The 18,223-nt window shown below is 42.9% G+C and overlaps 1 protein-coding gene across 3 annotated transcripts in view; it reads left to right on the top strand.

Annotated features, from left to right (window-relative positions):
• Positions 1 to 2,875: 2,875 nt before the first annotated feature.
• Positions 2,876 to 18,223, top strand: part of NTF3 (neurotrophin 3) — a 68,743-nt gene continuing 53,395 nt past the window's right edge. The window contains exon 1 of one of the 3 annotated variants that reach the window (XM_060778082.2): positions 2,876 to 3,747. The gene's annotated coding sequence lies outside the window, so the exon portion shown is untranslated. Of the gene's footprint in view, positions 3,752 to 8,559; positions 8,795 to 18,223 lie in introns of those variants that run through there. The other 2 variants (XM_060778084.2, XM_060778081.2) reach the window with 2 other exon arrangements.

Raw genomic sequence — 18,223 nt, 5'->3', positions numbered from 1 at the left:
TCACAAGGGGAGAGTGGGCAGGGCTAACAGCCAGAAAAGTTTTCAAATATATGCTCAGGTGCAGAAGTTACCATATGTGCGATTCACAGTTGACCACGATGGGAAAATGATAGTACAGATGAGTTAATAAAATTTCCTTTCAACAGGTAAAGAGTGCATACCCACAGCCTTGCCAGTAAATAAACAACTATTATTAATATTATGGGCTAGAGTTTTCAGACAGACCTGAAGCTCTCTTCTTTCCTTTTATCTAGAAATTAACCATTGAAATATTTTAGATAAATAAAATACACGTATCATTCAGTCTATGTTAAAATCATTTTATATAACAGAGGCAGATTCTTCTGCTTGCTTTAAAAAGGATTACGACTGACTCCATCACATATTTTATTTTTGATTTCTAAAACTATTCAAGACAATATCTATTACTTTTTTAGTTTCTAAGACCCAGCCTTCAAAACCAACAGTGATTGAAGAGTAGACAGACTTTGGCTGCAAAGTAATCCAATTACTCACAATCATTACACTTATCTGATGCAGGAATTAGTAAATGGAGGTGGGGATAGAAGAGATGAAGATTAACAAAATCCTTTTTATTAATCATTCTAGAGCTATCTTCTTAGGGAACAACTTCATTGCAATCTTGTATGTTTTTCTTATGACTGGGTCAGAGCCAGTTTTACAAAAATGCAATGGATTCTCTGAACTTATCTGAACATGCACATCTAGATCATTTCAATTTTAATGTAATATTTCAACCACAATATGGCGCTATTGCAAAAGGCAATTGTTAAAAGAACTGGTCTTTCTTTATTTCTCATCTCATCTCCTCTATGTTTCTATTTTTCTCCCCTTCACCCCACTGTTTTCTATAAGTATTGGGTCTATGGAGATCAACCTAAATTGACAGTTTAATTCTAGACCAGGCATTTTTTTTCACATGTACACTTCACATATCTAATTTCATCATCGTGAGACTGCGATGTTATGCCACTATATACAGGCAGTCCCCAAGTTACAAACATTCGACTTACATACTGCTCCTAGATATAAATGGGCACAAGACAACATGCACTGAGATTAAATTTACATGTAGGAAGGAAAAATCTACTCCTGTAAGAGTAATCATGGAAAAAATGTGTCTCCATTGAAGCTTTATCACCCATTCTTGTTTCCACGACAAGCCAAAAATTTCAAAATCCAATGGTCATAGGAAAAGAAAGTGAGGTGAAATCTTCTGAACAGGGGCACAGAGAACAAAACAAATGTCACAGGGGTGTTAACTCTTCCCTGTGCTATCTAGAACTATATATGAGTTCTATACAAAAGGTAAAGGTTTTCCCCTGACATTAAGTCCAGTCATGTCCAACTCTGGGGTGTGGTGCTCATTTCCATTTCTAAGCCAAAGAACTGGCATTGTCTGTAAACACCTCCAAGGCCATGCAGCCGGCATGACTGCATGGAGCACCGTTACCTTCCCGCTGGAGCAGTACCTATTGATCTACTCACATTTGCATGTTTTCAAACTGCTAGGTTGGCAGAAGCTGGGTCTGACAGCAGAAGCTTACGCCACTCCCTGGGTTCGAATCTGTGACCTTTAGAACAACAAGCTCAGCTGTTTAACCCACTGTGCCACCGTTATCATAGAAACAAAACAAGAACACGAAGCCAGAGAGATTATCAGCAGCCCCTTGTGTGTGTGTGTGCATGTATGGCTGCAGTTACACTTTTAAAATGTCCCTGTTCTGACTGACATATAAATTCATCTTAAGAACAAATCTACAAATCCTATCTTGTTCTTAACCTGAGGGACTGTGTAACAGGACTTGAGCATTCACAAATTTTGTTATCCATAGGGAGTCCCAGAACAAGAACAAAAAACCCCCACCAAAAACCAAGGATCAATTCCATATAAACGGTTTCTGTGTTGGATGACCTTTCTCTTCTGAGCCACATCAGAAAATGGCCATACAAACAATCTGTAACAGCTATAAATTCTAGTACTTCTCCTAAACTCATACGTACACATACATGTTAACCACAGTTCTGAGCTGTTGCTCCTCCACCTCCTCTTCTCCATCTTATTTTTATTCTATAAAAGGTAAAGGTTTTCCCCTGACATTAAGTCCAGTCGTGTCCAACTCTGGGGTGTGGTGCTCATCTCCATTTCTAAGCTGAAGAGCTGGTGTTGTCTGTAGACACCTCCAAGGTCATGTGGCTGGCGTGACTGCAGCTTAAAAGTATCTTCAGTGGGCTAGAGTGCTATCTACTCCTTGTGTCATGATGTTTCATTACTAGATTACTCCAGTGACATCACCAAAGGTGGTACTTTATCTTCTCCAAGAAAATAATGATGGTTATTAACTGAAGATGTATGAAAACAAGGCCACTGTGGCCATCAGGCTGACAGACTATACATCTCTGCCAGAATATTTACAGAAGCAGTTGAGGCTTTCTTCTCGGCTTGTCTGCTAAGGGTACACTTCTGTTTGTATAGGTCCACTACTTGCACATCAAGGCTCATTTCAGCTACTTTTGAGCACAGAGGGGAGGCATTCCTGGCTCCCAGCTCTGAAGAGAAGCAACACTTTATCCAGGACAGAGACAGAACCATCAGCCTCCAGGGTCTCGTTGAGTACTGATGGTGACAGAATATTGGTCAATGTGTGCCTGTGCTTGGCATGCGATCTGCACAAGTGTCGCCTTTGCTCCTGTCCACTTTTCCCCAAGCCCTGGTTCCACTCCTTGGCTGCTTCAGTGCCACAGGCTATTAGGAAGTTTGACTGTAGGTGGCAGTATTTGAACTGTTAAAAAATCTTTGCCATAAACTTGAAGGAGGAAGAGGACAGCTGGGAGAGATTTGGATGAGCAGTGCAATTTTTTTAACATAGTGACCTCCACCATTGCATTTGTTTGGGCTTTATTACATTGTGGGTCATGGTTAAAGGCATCTAAAGTGCCCAGAAACAGTTCAAAACACTTTTCAAATATGGAAGAAGCTGTAGCCTTTGCAGAATTTTTTGGAAGATAAGCTCTTGGGGGAGGGAGGGATCCAAAGGAAACTGAAAAAGAAATCTCAACTATAGTTGAGAAAACTACAAGCAATGTAGTTGTCTTCTTTTTTCAACATTGCTAAAATAGTTCCCTGCCACATGCCTGCGTATCTGGCAAGATTAGGTGCTGTGTATTAAATTACAAGGCATGTTCATTACAGGAGGTCAGAGGCAAAAGTAGGGAATGGCAGGAACCTTTGTAGTTGAGAGCAACACAAGTTGCTGGTTGTTTTTCATCTTAGGAAACCTAGTGAAGCAACTCTGTAGGCTAATTGGATTGGGAGTTTTTGCTTATTCCCTTTCCTTAAACTTGGAGAGGAGAGCGTATTGGTGACTGCAGCTTCACAGGCTGTGCATGCATGTCAAATTGTTAACCCTTTAGCTGTTGTGGAGTGAGAATTCCTATCTGTAAGGACAAGATTTCCTTCTCTAGAGTGCAGGCAGCAGCTCGAAAAAACTGCCGCCTTCACTATAGAACAGCAAATACAGAATGAAACTGTTGGGAATGTTATCTTTTTGTTATAAGAGGGATTTTTTTGTTACTCTCTTGATGGAAGATGTGAAATGCTAAAGGGATGAATTACTTTACAGACTGGAAGAAAACCAGAGGACTGTAAAAGAGCTCCAGCAAAAGAAAAATTCCTGGTCATTCCAATGTGAAAGTTGTTCCAAGCAGTGAAATCATGATGATAAGGCAGGTATAATGTATATACTTTGGAAAGCTACTTTAAATTCCTTAATTGAATGAAACTAATAAGTGATTCTATATATTACATGATTTTTATAGATATATGTTCCCATAGATGTGTATATGTGAAAAATATGTCATATTTGTGTTTATTGATAATGTGAGCATGTTGCATTACCTGTTGGAAATTTGATCAAGGTCCAAATATAATTGTTTATATTTGGCTGGTGATAGCATCCTTTTAAATATTTATCAGTGTGTCTCCAAATATTTTCAAAATTACTGGTAAATGAAAACAAGTTTTACATTGCCATCTGGCATAAATATTTGACATGGGTTGTTGTAGGTCTTTTCAGGCTATATGGCCATGGTCTAGAGGCATTCTCTCCTGACATTTCGCCTGCATCTATGGCAAGCATCTGAGGTAGTGATGTCTGTAAGGGGGGGGATGGCGGCACAGACGGACAAGGTGGTTCTCCATATATGGTGGAGATAATAAAATGGATTTCAATGCGCTTTATGTAAATTAGTTATGGGAGGGTCATCGTAAATTAGTTATGGGAGGATCGTAGTTCCTTTTCCCACAGAAATATAACTCAGTGGGAATCAGGGTGACCCAGTTGTCGAATAAAAGCATGATTCAAGTCCTGTCTGCATATCTTTCATTTTCCCTGATTTGATAGTTGGATTAGTTCTCTGTAGCACAATTTTATGATGTGGAATTGCTGTCTCCTCCTCATAGTTTCCCATTTTGCCCTCATTTTACTTCAGTTACTCTCAACTATAGTAAACCACTAACTCAACGGGGTGGGGTGGGGTGAACAGAAGATGAGGGCAGAATCTGGCCCTTCTCAGTAGGCTCAGGCAAAAGCAAAGGGCTGTAGTCTCTTATTCTTCCTCTTCAATAACCTTTGCCATCTTGACCACGCTCTGATGTTGCTTGGCCACATGTGTCCTGGTTTCTGTCTTTTAAATGTCAGAATGCCTATGTCTTTGCTATGACTAGTGCTTCAACTATAAAATGAAAATGATCTGCTGGAAAGAATTGTTTCATTGCTATGCTTGTGAAACAGGCCAACATTATGATATCATGCAGGAATGGTAGGTGAGATCAATGGGAGATCACACCCCTGCTGTGTCCCACGTTTAATTTCCCTTGATTTCCAGCTAGGATTAAAAATATGGAGAACCACAGGAGAGCTGACAGCACTGAACTAAAAAAATCATTGGCTGAAATTTCGTATGGCAACTTCGGATCTTCCTCAAGATGTTAGACAATGTTTAGACAATTTATTATCATACATGCAGTGTATGAATAATCATAAACCAAACCTTGATCTCTGTCCTAGGGAGGGTACAGTACTTTAGACAAATCGATAAGATTTTCAACTGTTGTGTTGGAAAGGGTGTCCTGTGGAAGTCTTTATCCACAACTTCAAGATGTTAGTTCTAACTGGATCTCCTTGTTCTGCTTGAATCCAGGAATCTCTCATCAACACTAGGATTTAGCCAAGCAAATCCAGGTAGAACATTAAAGAGGCATCACTCAAATTATCATCACCCTAATAGGTGAACTAATGGAATCTGTTTAAAGAAGGAAAATGTTTGGGAACTGGTTTTCAGTGTTTGCCAGTGTTGAGATAGTCCTCAGACTTTATTCTAACAACACTGGCCAAGATGCATTTTGGTGCCTCAGATGTTAGACCTGTTTCTGGGTATATTTGACCTCCTGGTTCCCTCTATCAGTTCGAGTTTTGAGATACAGAACCCATGTCATCTACCTGTATTCATCTGCTTACCCTCAGAAAACCATGAGAATCATGTTGAAGGAATTAGAGCTGATGTGGTCTATCTATGCAATTTTCTGAAACAACACCCCAAATAACCCCAGGAAGAGGTCTATAAAGCAAGACAATAAGAAATATGGAGGGTTTTTTGTTGTGTAATGTTTACTTACAAAAATGTGGTAGATTCACACCCACTCTTGAACAGGCTGTTACTGATATAATTTTGGGGGGAAACACACAATTAATAAATGTATTTAAACTGTAAGGACCTGACCTTCTCAGTAGCTGCCCAGGGAAGCCAGAATGCCCCCTTCCTACTATCCTTTCTGAGGCAGGTAGATACCTTTTTATTCAGGCAGGAGGTTTTGAAGATCAAGTCAGAGGATGCTGTGGTTTTAGCTATGAATGGATTTTTAATCAGTTTAACTGTTTATTTTTAATACCATTAATATTTAATTCATAGAATCATAGAGTTGGAAGAGGCCACATGGGCCATCAGGTCCAACCCCCTGCCATGCAGGAAAAGCACAATCAAAGCACCCCACCCCCGATATATGGCCATTCAGCATATTGTTTAAAATCCTCCACCACATTCCAAAGGAGTCTCCACCACATTCCAAAGCAGAGAGTTCCACTGTTGAACAGTTCTTAGAGTTAGAAAGTTATTCCCAATGTTCAGGTGGAATCTCCTTTCCTGAATTTGAACCCATTGCTCTGAATCTTAGTCTCCAGAGCAGCAGAAAACAAGCCTGCTCCCTCTTCCTTATGACACCCTTTCACATATTTATATATGGCTATCATGTCTCCATTTAACCTTCTCTTCTGCAGGCTAAACAGATCCTCCTCACAGGGCATGGTTTTCATACCTTTGATCATTTTAGTTGCCTTCCTCTAGATGCTTTCCAGTTTGTCAATATCTCTCTCGAACTGTGGTGCCCAGAATTAGGCACAGCATTCCAGGTGAGGTCTGACCAAAGTAGAATAGAGAGGGACCATTACTTCCCCTGATCTAGAAACTATATTCCTTTTATGCAGCCCAAAATCCCATTGGCTTTTTTAGCTGCTGCATCACACTGTTGTCTCATGTTCAACTTGGTGTCCACTAAGACTCCAAGATATTTTTCATATGTTGTTGACCCAAGCATTTAAAATTCCATTTTAATGTTTTATGTGTTTAGGTTTTAATTTGTATTATATTGGTATGTCACTTTGAGTATTTTCTTAAGAGGAAAAAAGTGGGGTACAAATAATAATAACAACAATAAGTTCACGATTCCCCTTCTCTACTAGGAGTTAACAGTTCTCACTCTTGCTATGTGCTTTTGAACTGGCAGTGTAGATTCAGATAACCCAGATAAAAGGAGGTATTATGGATTAACTACCTGATATCCTGGATTATATGGGTGTGTGGAAGGGCCCTTATCGACAAAAGCAGGAGCAATTCTACAGTCACTTTAAATTCTGTTCCTTTCCCGAGAGGAGTTGAGAACTTGAAAAGTTATAAAGTGAGAGCCCTATATTTCAGTTCAAAACAGATAATGTGGGGTTTTATTTAGATGTCTGGAAGGGGCCTCAGAGCCCTTCCACACAGCCATAAAACCCAGAATTTCAAGGCAGAAAATCCCACAATATCTGCTATGAGCTGTTATCTGAGTCCATACTCAGATAATGTGGGATTCTCTGCCATGATATTCTGGGATATAGAGCTGTGTGGAAGGGCCCTGAGGCTCCCTCCACACAGCTAAATAAAATCCCACATTTTCTGCTTTGAAATGGGATATATGGCAGCATGGACTCTGATAACCCAGGGCCCTTCCACACAGCCCTATATCCTAGAATACCAAGTGAGAACACCACACATTATCTGAGTGATCATGATATGAGTATCATGATATCAGTATCGGAGCCCATGGTGGTGCAGTGGGTTAAACCCCTGTGCCAGCAGGACTGAAGACTGACAGGTCGCAGGTTCGAATCTGGGGAGAGGCGTATGAGCTCCCTCTATCAGCTCCAGCTCCTCATACGGGGACATGAGAGAAGCCTCCCACAAGGATGATAAAAACATCAAAACATCCAGGCGTCCCCTGGCCAATGTCCTTGCAGACGGCCAATTCTCTCACACCAGGAGTCACTCCTGACACGACAAAAAAAAAAAAAATTATCTGAGTATGGACTCCCAGTTAAAAGCAGGTATTATGGGATTTTCTGCCATGGGATATAGGGCTGTGTGGAAGGGCCTGAGACCCCCTCCACACAGCTAAATAAAATCCCACATTATCTGCTTTGAAGTGGGATATAAGGCAGTGGGGACTCTGAAAACCCAGGCCCCATCCACACAGCCCTATATCCCAGAATAGCAAGGTAGAAAATCCCACAATAACGGCCTCAGGCCCCTTCCTTTTCCCCCTCAGCCGCTTAAACTGCTGAGGGGGAAAAGGAAAGGGCCTGAAGCTGTTATTGTGGGATGCTCTGCCTTGATATTCTGGGATATAGGGCTGTGTGGAAAGGCCCTAAGGCCCCCTCCACAGAGCTAAATAAAATCCCACATTTTCTGCTTTGAAATGGGATATAGGGCAGTATGGACTCTGATAACCCAGGGCCCTTCCACACAGCCCTATATCCCAGAATATCAAGGCAGAATATCCCACAATAACAGCCTCAGGCCCCTTCCTTTTCCCCCTCAGCCCCCTCAAGGATGTTCTGCCTTGATATTCTGGGATATAGGGCTGTGTGGAAGGGCCCCTAGAGGTAGCTTTCTCTCGCTTCCTGTTGTCTCCCCCCTGTTCTTAACTAGGAGTTGTTTGTAAGTGGGGTGTGTGTAAGTCAGGGGCTGCCCGTGGACCGCTCTCCGCTTCTGGAGAAACAGGCTGTGAGAGAGGCGGACCGGCGCCCGTGTGAGAGAGAGGAGGACGTTGGCCCCAACTGGCTCTTCGTCGAAGGCGCGCGAGGGCCCTGAGGGCTCGTGTCCTGGGCTCTGAGGCCCGCGCGCGCGCCGGGACTGCGGCGCCCAAGGGGTTAACGTCCCGGGCCATCTGGCGGAGCGCGAGAGCGAGAGAGCGAGCGAGCGGGCGGGCGGCGGCGCCTGGAGCCGATGCGGGCTCGCGGGGCTCAGAGCCGGAAGGCGCCTCCCCGCGTTCGCAGCCCCGGGACCTCTGCCTCTTTCCGCCGTCGGAGCAACAGCAGGAGCAGGAGCAGCCGAGCCCTATTCTCTTCATGTCGGCTGCCTTGCAGACGGGCCCACGAATGCCATGGTCGCGTCGAGCGAGGTGAGGGCGGGAAAAGGGTTCTGCTTTGTTGTTGTTTTGGTCGGCGGGGCGGCTGTTGTGGCTCCTTTTCGGGCGGAGAAGGGGGGGGGGGGGGACAAGGCAAGGCAGGGCTTTCTGGCGGCGCGAGACCCTCTCAAGCTGCCTCCAGGTTCCCGCCAAACAGGTCGCGAGACACACACACACACATACACAGAGGTGCCTTCGGAAACGCCTCCTATTTGAGCAGGGCCCTTTTATGCCCCTCTGGGCAGCTAAACAAGGAAACCCCAACTTGATGCCCCCCTCCCACGAGGGTCTTCCTCCAGGGGCAACTTGGAAGTCCCTGAACAGACTCAGAAGTGGAGTGGGCAGAACAAAAGACAACCTGGCAATATGGCACTACCTAAAAGCATCCCACACCTTGTGTGACTGTGGAGCAGAACAGACAACTCTGTCCGCATCTGGATGCTTGTCCACTACGTCCTGCCTCATGTGCAGAGGAAGAGTTGTTGGAAGCTACAGACAATGCCGTTGCTGTTGCCCGTTTTTGGTCAAAAGATATTTAGCCACCTGTGCTCCTTCTATTTTTATCAGTTTTGTATTAATTTATGCAATCCTTGTGATATGAAATAATAATAATCTGCTACATTTTCCCCAAGTTGAACACTATTGTCCTTTTGGGACAATACTGAGGCAACAAAGTTGTTGAGTAGCTCTATTTTTTCTCTGCCCCCTATTAGTACTAATTTATTTACGAAATAAATAAATAAGTAAATGCCCCTTCCACACAGGGTAAAATCCCACTTTTGCTGCTCTGAACTGGATTATATGGCAGTGTGGACTCAGGTCCCTTCCACACAGCCACATAACTCAGAATCTCAAGGCAGAAAATCCCACAATATCTGCTTTGAACTGTGTTGTCTGAGCCCACATTGCCACATATAACTCAGTTCAAAGGCTTAATGGATTGGATTGAACTCAGTTCAAAGCAGTCCACATTGCCACATATAACTCAGTTCAAAGCAGATAATGTGGGGCAGGCCCATAGCCAGGATTTTGATTGGGGGGGGGGCTAAGTTTGATTGGGGGGGGGGGTCAGGATCTACCCTAGCAAACCTTTTGTATCGTTATTCCAATACCCCCATGCATATGGGATATATTGATATGAATAAGCATAATAGTTTAAATAATGTACCAGTAAGGCTTTCTCGCAGACCACCCTGAGAATTTCGGGGGGGGGGGGAGTGAAGCCCCTCAAGCCCCCCCTGGCTATGGGCCTGATTTGGGGTTTTATTCAGCTGTGTGGAAGGGCCCCCAGTTCAAAGCAGATATTGTGGGCTTTTCTGCCTTGATATTCTGGGTTATATGGCTGTGTGGAAGGACCCCGAGTCCGCCCTGCCGGATCTGGGATCAACAGAAATCGTAGGGCCCTTTCTTCAGCCTTTCCACTTTAGTGGCTTGGGAGCGCCTTCTTCCTTTTTCCTCCCCCTGAGGACCCCCCTCCCTTCTTGCCTCTTTGGGAAAAGAAAACAAAAGTCAGCCCAAAGTGCAGTTGAGCCTCAGGAATGAGGTGGGAGAGCCCAGGCATTCTTTGCAGAGGGGGAGGCAGAACTTTAGCCCCTTTGGTGAGGGAAACAGACCCTGCAAAGCCCCTCCCCCAAAAACAAGAGGGAGGGAGACTGCCCCCCCTCTAAACTGCAAGATTATACTCAGTGGAGAGAGGGGGGATTCTGAAGTATTGGGAGACTCTCACGCTTGATCCCTACCTAGCTGCTCCCCTCCTGATCTAAACTGCAAGATTCTTTATACTCAATGGAGGGGGGGGGGTTCTGAAGTATTGGGAGACTCTCACACTTGATCCCTACCTAACTGGGGCCTTCTTGTACCCTTAAACTGCATTGGATGATCAGTGGAGGCTCAGGCCCCTTCAACACTGCCATATAATCAGATAATCCACATATGAGTCTACACTGCCATTTGGAGCCCTTTCACACAGCCACATAACTCAGAATATCAAGGCAAAGAATCCACAATATCAGCTTTGAACTGGATCATTTGAGTACACCCTGCCATAGAATCCTGCTCAATGTGGATTTTATCTCAGCTGTGTGGAAGTGGGTATAATCCAGTTCAAAGTAGATAATCTGCATTTCATGTGGCAGTGTAGAAGGGGCCCCGTACACTGACCGTATAGTGCCTTATAGTTGCAGACTGCATTGTATGGCTGTGTTGATGGGGGCCTGGGAAGTGGAAAGGAGCGGCAGGGCATTCCAGTCTGAAAGCCGCCTTTTTGGAGTTTGTGGCGCACTTGCTCAGAGATGGACGATCAGGAAAGAGACCAAGGTGCCTGGAAAAGGGCTTGTGTAGGGCAGACATTGGTCTCCTCCGGCTATATCAGCGCTGCCATATACAGGCAGCCCCCAAGTTATGAATGAGACAGGCTCTGTTGGTTTGTTCTTCAGTTGAAGGCTGAACAGGTATATTCTTAAGTGTAACTCCAGCTATATATTTTGTACCTCTATCTGTATATATATATAGAGAGAGAGAGAGAGAGAGGGAGAGGGAGAGAGAGCGCGCATAGGGAAGGTGAACACCCCTGTGGTGTTTGTTTTGCTGTCTGTGCCCCTGTTCAGAAGATTTCACCACACTTTCTGTCCCTGTGAGAATTGGATTTAGAAGAGTTTGGCTTGTTGTGAAAACAAGGATTGGTGATAAAGTGGAAACACCTTTTCCTCATCATAACTCTTTCAGGAGTGAATTTCCCTTCCTACGGGTAGATTTCTCTCACTTCCTGTTGTCTCACCTGTTCTTAAGTATGAGTCATTTGTACAGCGGATGATTGTAACTCAGGGATTGCCTGTAATGCCATTTCAGAATGCAGATTAACTGCATTGAAGGGGATTATGTGACAGTGTAGACTCATATGGTCAAATGCAGTGCAGTTAATCTGCTTTTTGAAAGAGCATTATATGGTAGTGTAGATCCAGCCCTCCCCCATCCCTCTCGAGGACCAAACTGATGGGGACCCCAGCAAGGCAGAGGACCTCCCTCACCCCCCCCCCCTTCCGCCTGCCTCCAGCCTCAGCAGCTGGGAAGCAGCTTGCTTGGAAGAAAATGGAGGGTATTCGTCACAAGAAAGTTAAAAATATAACCCCCGTGACACAAAGGCATTGTCACAACAACTCCATTCAGCTTAGCACACCCATTACACTATGTAATACGGTCTTTGTTCTCGAGTTATAAATGTCATGTCCTAATTAGTTCTATCATAAAAACATGGGGAAAGTTTATTAAACTGCAAAAACTTTTTGCTAAAGTTTTTCAATGAGTATCTCATAGAGTTTCAACCAACTCAATATAGTTTGTGGCAGCCACAAAAACAAAGTATCTGGAGCATAACAACTACTTTCAAAATAAGCACCACACAATTAAATAGAAAATAATGCATTCAAATGAGGAACAGATTTTTTTTTCAAATTTTGTTACATAATGTGATAGAACCAAGGGCAGATTTTCAGAGCACAGTCCTCCTCCCTAGGTTGAGCTTCACGCTGCATGTGAGCAAAAAGTTTCCTGTTTGTGTGCTTCCCCAAGTAACACCTCAAGTATCTCTTAATCTCTTCTTAAAGAAACATAGGGTAGGCAGCAGAATGTTGGGATGCGTCATTATTTCCTTGGAATAGGAAGTGGGAGTTGGCATTCATAAATCTTGGCACTTACAGCACGAAATGGAACAAGCTCAGAGATGTTTGATGATTCTTTGAACTGATTCTCACTCCCTTTGTACTGATGAGGAAATATACTGTAATTAGGCTGACCAGCATTCAACAGTTAGCAGCAAACAGGAGGATATGGGAATGGCGAAAGGTGGGAGATTGCAACTGCAACTTGAAAAGGTGTCATCCAGGTTTAGTAGTGAAAGTAAACAGCTGGGAACATGGCAGCTAGGTAAGATTTCTGAGATATTAAACATGATTCGAGTGTTATCAGAAAATAGGGTTGGGAATTTGGAGCAAGCTCAGCAGTTCTTTTCTTTTACTACAAACTGAAGAAAAGGGGGATTGGGGCTTAATCTATCTGCTAGTCTCAGGTTGGATCTATACTGTCCTATATCCTAGGATCTGATCCCAGATTATCTGCTTATCTCTTATTATCTAGCAGTGTAGATTTATATAATCCAGTTCAAAGCAGGTAATCTGGGATCAGATCCTGGGATATAGGGCAGTGTGGATTCAGTCTCAGTAAGATTCCATGTGAATTTGGCAAGTAAACACTTAAGTCAGTTCAATTAGTTCAGCAATTATTTAACTTGGCTGGGGTATAAAAACTGAGTTTCATCTTTGGTGTTACTGGACAGGCATGGCTTGGGGTTAGAAGGAGATTTTGAATGACAAACATGCATTTTAAAGTGTTGCAGAAACAGTCTAGATATATATTATCTGACTTAGGAATATGCTTTCAAAAGCAGAAAAATATGTGTTACCACTATCTTTAAAATGAACATTGGTGGTTCCGACTTATAACCTCATCAGATGGGGCTGTTTTTGGTGGTATATGCCAGTTCAGTTTTAGTTTAGCCACGAAGCCCACTGGCTTCCACCCCATGATGTACAGCTACTTCTGGCGGAGCTCTGTGGCTAAACTAAAGCAGAACTCGTGTATGCCCTCTCAGGAACACAGGAGGCTTCTTGTGTTTCATTGCAAACAACGGGGGAAGCCAGGTGGCGGACACTTCCCTCTGTGGGATGGCGTTTCTACTAAATCAGGCGAGGCGTGGGGCAACAGGTTCCCCACATCCCTCAACAGGCATCACCGGATTTGCCATGATTTGTGGCGATTCTGTTGGCCAATATGATGAGGTCCCTGGTGATGTCCCTTGTTGGAATGACATTGTGTTCTACAGAAGTTGTCTGAGGAGTATGTGTTACTACCAAGCATGATTTAACCAATGCCCATTGGTACCCATCAGGATTGACAGAACAGGGTACCTGTTGGGAGGTGAACTCAAGGTCAACAGTTGGCAGACCAAACTAATTCTGTTTTCCCTTTCTTCCTCTGACCTTGGACCAACACTGAAATTCAGCCCCTTAACTATGACCATTTAACAACTGAAAACCCTGTAAATTCAGTAGGTTTCCTCATTGACATATTTGGTTATCTGCTGGGTTTGGGTGTGGAAATGAGAAATGACAAATTTAGGAACAGTGTGTTGCCACTGGCATGCATTTAGAATACACAGATTGGATGTCACACATCCCCCACACGAAAACAAGGCAAAAAGTGCCTCAGGAATAGAGTCATCTTCTTTAAAAAGACATGTTGATATCTTGCTCTCTTGTCCATTGTCTTAGAGAAAAGAAAACCGCTGTGCCCTAAATAGTTGCTGCTTCTTCTTCCAAAACTCTGAAAGAAAGAAAAAAGAATCAAAAGTTATTTGCTTTGTATAGAGCAGCCATGGGCAAACTTTCTGACTTGGGGGCTGTATGGCAAGCCGGAGCAGGGTGGATGGGCTGAGAGGGAGGGGGTCCTCCCCAAGTCCCCTTCTTTCCCATTACTCTACTTTCTCTTCTCTTTTGGAGGCAGAAAGTGAAGGAAAGACAGGAAACATTTGGATGCCAAAAAGGCTGGCCTTGGTCAGAATGAGATGGTGGACAGTGTATCAATTAGATTCTGTTTTGCCGACTTTTGATATAGAATCCAGGCGCTGGAAGAGATCCCCAAGGGCCATCCAGTCCAACCCCCAATAGACGGCCTCTGCAAAAAGGCCTCCAGAGAAGGAGACACCATCACACTCAGAGACAGCCTATGCCACTCTCCAACAACTCTTACTCTCAGGAAGTTCTTCCTAATCTTTTCAGTCGAATCTCTTTCCCTGCCATTGGAAACCATTGCTTCCTTGTGCCGTGGTCTCTAGAGCAGCAGAAAGTCAGTTTTCCCCCTCCCTCCTCCTCAGTGGGCATCCTTTTAAATCTTGAAACATGGCTCTCATGTTCCCTCTACCTTCTCTTCTTCCAGCTTAACATCCCCCAGGAAGAAAGGAAGAAGGAAAAAGAAAAGGAGGAGAAGGGATGGAGGGAGGAAGGGAAGGAAGGGAATAGAGGGAAGGGAGGGAGGAAAGACAAAAAGGGAGGGAGGAAGGAAGGAAGGATGGGAGGAAGGAAGGAAGGAAGGAAGGAAGGAAGGAAGGAGAAAGAGAGGGAAGGAGGTAAGAGGGAAGGAAGGAAGAGTGGAAGGGAAGAAAAGAGGGAGGTAGAAAGAGGGAGGGAGGGAGGGAGGAAAGGAGGAAGCAGGGAAGGATATGATGGTGTGAGAGAGAAGAGCTTGAGAAAAGAGCCCAAGGGGCCACATCCCGGCCCCCGGGCCTGGGTTTACCCATACCTGGTATAGAGTGTAGAGTGACCCCTGCTAGGTGAACTTCAGCCATTTGCAACCTCTCATTAATCCTAGCAGGAGATAAGTAGCACATTTTCCCACACTGGAACTTGCTTTTGCGTAATCATCCTCCTTTTCAGCATTTCCAACATTTATCCTTTTAAGAAGGATTATCTTGGCCCAGAAGGAACTCTTTAATCACCTCCAACAACACAATGTTTGCTATCCTAAAACGTTCTATTCTGGAAAATACATTTCACCTCTTTCCATTGCTTACAGGGAAAATATAGCTACCTCATCCAAATCCTCAATCTCAAAGGCAATGTTTGCTGCTCTTTTAAGGGGCAGGAGAATTCACATGTTCTACCAGAATTGCCTTCTGAAGCAGCCTTAAATGCCCAGAACCCAATCTCCACCCTCCTTACTTTCTTTCCTATAATCCGTGCTTTAATCATACTTACCCTGATGTTTCCTAGGCAGCATGAGTATAGGACCAGTTTTTCTCCATCCTCTGTGTTTATTATTCCTACACATGCTTGTCCAAAAGCAAACTTCACTTTTTCCCAAATTAAATGTGGAAAAGACTGCAGCTTCACAACATCCTATTTCATAGACAATATTATCTGTCTAGATTTAAGATACACATAGTGTGCAATTACATTTATTCTCATATAAATAAGATAAGATAAGACTAGAATACTGTTCTAGTTGCTGATACTTTTCAAAATCATGCAGTGGTGGTAAAGGGAGGCAGAGAAAATGTCACAGAATGGAGCCATCTATTTTTATTTGGTGTCTTATTTTCTTGACAGCTAAAGGCCATAGGCCATTATCCTCCTCCTGGCACTGCCTGTGGTATAATGAAGTTGTTTGTAGAAATCCCAACCTTATGGTGTTATTCTCTTGCATTTTAAAGGTATTCCAGAGATCAGCCACAATTCAAAAGAAGCAACAGAGATAGTTTACAGTTACGTTGTATCATAAGTCTGTGGTCTGATATTTTAAACATGGTTCAATCTGGCATACAATGTTTCCTTTAAGCTTATTTTAGGGCACATCATTTACACTTACACTTAATGAGGAAATTTCCTGAATCAGATTTGTACTGACCAAACACTGCATAGAGCTGATCCAGTGTAAAGTGTGGCAAAGATTTACTTGTTTTAATCATAGTTGGGGGATACTTTGAAATCTCGCCCAGAATTTGGAATATCCCTGGACTTTGAGCCTGGGTAACTGTTTTCATTGTCATCCTGTATTTGGTGTCCTGGAGACACAGAATGCCTTTTACCATCTCTTCTCGATCAGGAAAAGGAGTAGGGAGAGGTGGATGCGATTCTTTCTCTCATCCTTCCCTTTCCTTCATTGCCCTCTGTTTGATGTCATTGTAGGCAAGAGCCTACCAGTATTACCTATGTCACATCTGGAGACTGTTGTGACACAAGAGAATGGTAGGGCACAGACCAAAAGGCTCCCCAGCAGGGCTGAATCCCATTTGGCACAGCTAGACGGTCAGGACTCCCTCCCACCTATGCAGCAGGCCAGGGAGGGGGTGGGGATGAGGGGGAAGGTGCCACAGTCATTTTCTTTTTTGCTTTTTATACGTATTTCAGATTGCAGGGAAGACTCAAAGGCAGCGAAGTATGTGCAGCACTCCTAGTGCAATCAGAGTCCTAATTATGCACAGGTAGTTGATTGTTTATGCATTGAGTGATTGGTTGAATGTTTATGAATGGATATTAATCATATGTCTAGAATATAATATGCTTTTAAAAAGTATATATTTCAGTCTAAATAAGATGACAAATACCATGAATGCATACATTATAAATTGTAAGAGAATCTATTACTCTAATTACTTGATTCTATTCTTGAACGCCTCTTACTGTTTTGAAGTGCAGTGAAATCAAAGTGGTTCAGTTTAGTCAACTTGGTTATACGTAGCCTGCATTAAGCCTATGGGTCACATGTTGCCAATCTTCCATATAATGTACTGTTTGGCTCTGAGTTTTATATTTCTCACTTCCACATAACCAATCAACTTCTGACATTTTTTACTGCAATCATGTCCATGACTTCTCTTTTGTTCTCCTGATCCACAGATTTCTCCTGCCTGTTTAATTCTTCCCTTTTACATTGATTTCTCTCATATGTGCTTACTTAGAATTTTCCAGACTAAAATGTTTGGGGTTTTAGAACCACTTAAAAAAATTCCTTGATTTTTTTTTGGTATTGTTGTTCCTATTATTATTGTTGCCCTATTATCTGCAGATTTTCTCCAATGAATGCCATCTGAAGGTTTTAAATATGTGCAATTGGGCCCCCCAATAATTTAATTAAAAAATGAACAAGGACTGACTCTTTCAACTCTAGGTGGTTGTGGTATACTCCCCACACCAAAATAGTTTCTTTCTATGTTTTGGTACCTCATTGCTTTTAGTTGTTTCCAGCCTTTTTATAACTGTCCATCAGTTGAATATGAAGTGGTTTGGTACAATACTTCATGAAATAAATTGTGTCTGATTTTGTCTGAAATCTGTGTTGTATTATTCTAAATGTTTCCATTTGCCCACATTTCCTCTTCTCCCATATAGACAAATTCTGTTGTAAACTCCGGTCATTTTTCTTGCCTACAGCTATGCTCATATCGTTCTAACTCACTAAATTCCTCAATCAGTTCCTCTTCCTAACACCACCACCTCAAAGTCAGACTTTATACAAGAAACTTAGGTTTATTTTTAAAGAGACATTATTGAATTCAAGCATAAACACAAACCATAAAAAACTTTTTAGTAATGTAAAACACAGAAAAGGTTTACAACTGATGAATCCTATACTACATAAACAACATAAGGATGCAACACACACATAACAAAACAAAGCTTGACTTCTCACCCTTCCAGTTTACAATAATTTTTGTTTTCAAGTTCTAATTCCTCTAATGTTAACTACATTACTTTTGTTATTTATCAAATTAGATAACACACACACAAAATTGTACTTAACATGATTTCTATTACTCTTCTACTATTGAAATTCAAGCACAGATTTCAACACCTCTGCTTTCTTGTTAAGTCT

The sequence above is a fragment of the Anolis sagrei genome, chromosome 5 (assembly GCF_037176765.1).
Source record: "Anolis sagrei isolate rAnoSag1 chromosome 5, rAnoSag1.mat, whole genome shotgun sequence".
NCBI classification, from domain to species: Eukaryota; Metazoa; Chordata; class Lepidosauria; order Squamata; family Dactyloidae; genus Anolis; species Anolis sagrei.
The sequence above is the reverse complement of the archived record's forward strand: the minus strand, read 5'-3'. Positions and strand labels throughout refer to the sequence as shown.